This window comes from Arachis duranensis, chromosome 4 (genome assembly GCF_000817695.3).
Source record: "Arachis duranensis cultivar V14167 chromosome 4, aradu.V14167.gnm2.J7QH, whole genome shotgun sequence".
In the NCBI taxonomy this organism is placed as follows: domain Eukaryota; kingdom Viridiplantae; phylum Streptophyta; class Magnoliopsida; order Fabales; family Fabaceae; genus Arachis; species Arachis duranensis.
The window spans coordinates 114550042-114555644 of record NC_029775.3 but is presented as its reverse complement, the minus strand read 5'-3'; positions in this window follow the sequence as shown (position 1 = coordinate 114555644).

Sequence of the window (5603 nt, the reverse complement as noted above, 5' to 3'; positions counted from 1 at the left end):
CATATATTATTATTATTATTATTATTATTATTATTATTATTATTATTATTAATATATATATATATATATATATATATAAAAGGCGGCAGCCATTTACTTAATGAAAAGTCATTGTATAGGTATACACATATATGAAATATCTAGTTATGATTATCATTAGTCTTATTATATCATTAATTTTATATATAATAATATCATTTGAAAAAATAAGTAACATTTACTTTATTATTATTATTATTATACTTGTGCCGCTACATATATATGTGTGTGTGTGAAGGTGTGAGTGGCGAGAGAGAAGAGTGACCGAGAGAGAGAGAAGCGTGGGAACGTAATCTTCCTCCAACCTTTTGGTTTTAATTTCTTACAATTCGTAACTCCAATCAAAAATCTAATTCGGTAAAAGTATTTGTATCTTCTTCCTCTACACGTTAACACCATATATATAAAGGTATGAGTGGCGAGAGAGAAGAGTGACCGAGAGAGAGAAGCGTGGGAACGTAATCTTCCTCCAACTTTTTGGTTTTAATTTCTTACAATTCGTAACTCCAATCAAAAATCTAATTCGGTAAAAGTATTTGTATCTTCTTCCACTACACGTTAACACCATTTTTGATCGGTGAAAGTTGACAGTGACATAACTCCTCTGTCCCTTGAGATCGGCCAACGAGAGTTTTAGGAGGCACAGACGATTCTGGACATTTTCTTTTTCGATAGCTCGGTCAGAAAGCTTCTCCGAAGCTTTGAATATTTTAATTTCATACGAAGGTATGGTTTTGGTTTCTCGTAGTTAATGCTTAATATCACGTGAAAACTTAGGCTAGAAGACCTTAAGATATGAATGAACTGAATGAATATTGATGGATTGTGTATATGGTATAAAATGTGTGGTTTAGTCGTTGTTAATAATTTGCTGTTGAAGTTGGTGGGTTTTGGAAAAAGACTTAATATTGGTATTTATTTGGTTTTGAAATAATTTGTTACTGGAAGTGAATTGAATGATTGAGAGGTGTTTGGTTTGTAGTTGGGACCCTTGAAGGATAGCAGAAATTCGAGTTTTAGAGGAGGTACTACCAAAGTTTCTGTAAGAGCTGGAGTTTTCGATTTAAAGTGATATTTTAAAGAAAAGAGATTATCATGTAGCTTGTGTATTTGAGACTATTTGTTGACCCTCTGTCGCAAGATGTGACCGGACACTTTAACTCCCCGAATTTCCCCACGGGCATATATATATATGTATATGAATATTGAATATTATATTTGAGCTTGGAGTTCGACTCCATGGAATATTATTGAGCTTGGAGTTCAACTCCATGGAATACTATATTATTGAGCTTGGAGTGTGACTCCATGGAATGTTATATTTGAGTTTGGAGTTTAACTCCATGGAATATTATTGAGTTTGGGGATGCGCGCACAGAGAGACTGTCCAATGGTTAACTACCAAGACATGTCGGGTTGGCTGTATAACCGACAGATGAGACTCATCAGCCATAGGACAAGCATACATCATATGCATTTGTTTGCTTTGTTTGAGTATGCATTATTTTAGTTTGCTTAGCTGTTTAATTCTGCTTAACTACTACTTGTCCTACTTGCTGTAAATGCTTCTCTATCTGTGTTTTCCTTGCTTGAATTGTATGTATATATTTTCTGAGAAACCCCTCTTGGCAGAGGTGTGGAGGGGGTTGTTCCACAAGTAATTCAGGGGATTTGAGGAGACAAAACGTGAAGTATTAGGTTAAAGTATGATTCAAAACTAGAATACCTTAGACAACTTACCTAATTTCTGGTTTAGTTGAATTCTTAAGCTGAAATCTGAGTGTCGAAGTTCTAGGAATGCCTCTTGCTCTCCCGAGACCTTTTATATTAACTATGTGGGCACCTTTACCATACTGAGAACCTTCGGTTCTCATTCCATACTATGTTGTTGTTTTTCAGATGCAGGTCGAGAAGTATCTCATTAGACGTCTGGATACCTGAAGCGAAGTGGTTACTGGTTATTTTGTTATGCAGTGATGTATATACATGTACTTAGCTTTCTCTTTGCATAACTTATTCTCTTTGCATAACTTATATATATATATATTATCTTACGTTTGATAGTTATAGTTTTTCTCACACGCAAGTTGTTCCGTTTTCGGAGCGTGGCGCTTTTCATTTTGCAATTTTGTTTTACCCATTTTTCAAGGCTCCTAGTCTATTATATTCTTTCTACTATTATAAGTAATACATCGCCACCTCTATTTTAGAAGTCGTAATACAAAAGAGGAATTTTAATTTTTAGAAGTCGTAATACATCGCCACCTCTATTTTACGACTTAAGCGTAAATTTTTGGGTGGAAGAGTGTTACAATTATGATTATTAATGAGTAGTATCTTTATTTAGTTGAAAACCTGTTTAATTTTTGAATGATATATTCAATTTTTGATTATATATACGGTATCTTTAATTAAACCGGTTCGATCACAGTTTGACTCCGATTGGACCATTGAACTATTGAACCAATTACTTGACCAGTTCAATGATCGGTCCGATTCTCACAACCTTGCTCCTGTGTGTAATAGATAATTGAATTGAAAATATACAATTTCACTTGTGAGTCCAAAATAAGAAATTCTCTTCTCTTTTCTGTTTTTTCTTACTTATACTAGTTTCTTTTTGTTTATCAAAATTTACTGTTGTGGACTCTAAGATAGATTTTTCAAGATCTAATATAGTTAGAGTAGTAATTTGTCATGAAACTACTATTTTCAAAAGATTAATTTGATAGAAGAAGACAATATAAATAGTTATATCTCTAATACTCTCTCTCAAACAAGAATTTCTTTTAGATTTGCTTGATTTTTACATAGATCTTCATTTTTTTATTTTTTATGTTTTTTTTTTATTTTTAAAATTCACCAAAAATTAAACTTCAGACTTTTTGCATATAAAATTCTGATTTTATACCATGTGAACTACTCATCTAAAAACTTTAAAGTAATAAGAAGAGACAACAAAAATAATTATATCTCTAATATAATTAATTTATCTATAAATAATAAAATTTTATATAATTTGTATACTTACCAAACCTTTCATTCAATTTTTTTCGTTAGTCTTGGCTACCCATAAATGTTGTGGAGGATGGATAATTAATTCTTAAAAATAATATATGTGATATTTTTTTCATTGTAATAAAGTTAAATTTGTAATAACTCGTTTTTGTATTTTTATAGAGATATAATCGTTTATATTATTTACACCTATCAATTTGAATTTTAAAAAAAATTAGTATCATGACAAATTTTTATTTAACTTGGTGCAACATTATCCGCCACTTCACCCTTTGCTGCCGTAATTGTTATCGTGCGACTTGCTAGATAACCTAGGTCGATTTGCTAAAATAAATTACACGTTAGAAATTAAAGTAGATTGCTGCCGTAATTCTAAATTACTAATGGTGTTTCAAGAGTTGTATTGAATATGTTTTGTCTTAATTAATTAGGGCATTTGATTAATTTGTCTGCTTTCTTATTTTAAGAGTCTTGTAATCTCTATTTTTTTTCCCTTCCCAACATATGTTCTAAAAACACTAGTTAGAATATCATAAAAAATATTTTGTTAAATAAATTATTTTTTATACTTTTAATACATTAAATATATTAAGAATTCAAATAATTTGTATTAAAGGGCACACCTTTTTTTTTCTCTCAAATAATTATCCATGATCGACAGACAAAATTCATGATTAATCTTCTTTTCGGAAACTGAATTTCCAATAATTAACACTTATGGGTAGTTAATAGAGAGAATGAGGAAAAAGGAATTTAGTTAGAGTTCAAAATTCTATTATCTGGTTTGTAACAAATTAGTTAGAATTAGTTTCCTTTCCTTATTTAGCCAATGCTGTTAGAAGGCTATATAAGGACACAATGGCTTGTAGTGTATTTCAACATTCTTTCCCTCAATCTTTAACAATATAGAATCATTCACCAATATTCAATCATCACCATTTTATTCAATCTTCACTATTGGTTCTGGATAATTCTGCAGCATTGACTCATACCAAGATTCTTTCAGTAGCAAAGACTAGTTTAAAAGTATTGTGAATGAAAGGTTAGTTAAATTCAAATATACCAGTCATATCAAAGTTTATTGTTTATAGATAAATCAATTACAACTCTAACAAAATATAGTTCTTATTAGAATTGAGATTCAGTAGGTTTAAATATATAATTCTAATAATTAATTCATGAAATAAGAGATATCTCACATTTATAAGTTGTTTAGAAGTTTTATTTTTGAATAAAGTGTGTCATAATACATACACTTAGTTTACACTAAAAAAGGACTGTCGAAACGTAAATATATTTATAGGTGGGTGATCCAACAACATTAGATTAGATAGACTATCACATGAACAATTATATCTCTTATATATTCCCTCAAACAAGACTCTCTTTTTAGATTTATGTGATTTTTGACATAGATTTTTTTTATTGTCTTATACTAATTTTTTTAATCAACAAGGATTAAATACAAATCTTTTAAGTTATAAAACTCTGAAATCATATTAGAATTGAGATTGAATAGGATTAACGCAATCCAAAAATTAGCTTATGAAATGAGAAATGTCTCATATTTATAGTCTATTTAAATACTTTATCTTTGAGCGTTGTGAGATTTGTAATACACCTCTTTTACATAAGGATGCCAACACAACTCAAATCCACAGGTCACCATCCCAATCCTATCCGCGTGGGACGGAATCTTGGGCAGGGCAAATTGAGTTTAGGTAATACTCATCTCAATATATATATAATATATATAATAATATGTAAAATAATTAAAAAATAATTAATAATATTGTATCATTCTTAAGTATAGATATAATCACAATTGCTTAAAAAGCATGGCAAAATGATAAAAATAAAATTTTGTTGTAAAATAACTAAATAAATAAATAAATAAAGAAGAGATAACAAATATAAAATATGGAAATATAATTAGATAACTCTCGTAGTAATTTTTACTAGAATTACTATATCAATATAATAGATATAATTATGTATTATATAAGAGAGAGAATAGTACGAAAGAGAGAGAGTGAAGAATGTTATATTCTTATTGTTGTTGTTTTATTTCAATCGTTGCTTCTACTATTTATACAGATGAGAAGCTTTTGATTTCAACCTTCATTAATTTTAACCTTGCCTTGAAAAACTATTTCTTCCGTATAGGAAAGATTAGCCGCCCAATTTCATAAATGGGCATTCAATTCTTTCTTATCACAACACTCCCCCTTGGATGCCCATTTAGGATTATTACCTCATTAAAACCTTACTAAAGGAAAATCCTGTGGGAAAAACTTTAGTGAAGGAAAAAGAGTACAATATCTTTTGTGATGGAGACTGCCTCATTAAAATCCTTGTCAAGAAAAATCCAATGAAAAAAAAACTTGACCAAGGAAAAAAGAGTACAGTCTTCCCCTCTTATCGACATCATTTAATATCTCGAAATCGGCGCATTCCAATCTCATGTACCAATCTTTCAAAGGAGGATTTTGGGAGTGACTTTGTGAATAAATCTGTCAGATTCTCACTTGAGTGGATCTGTTGGA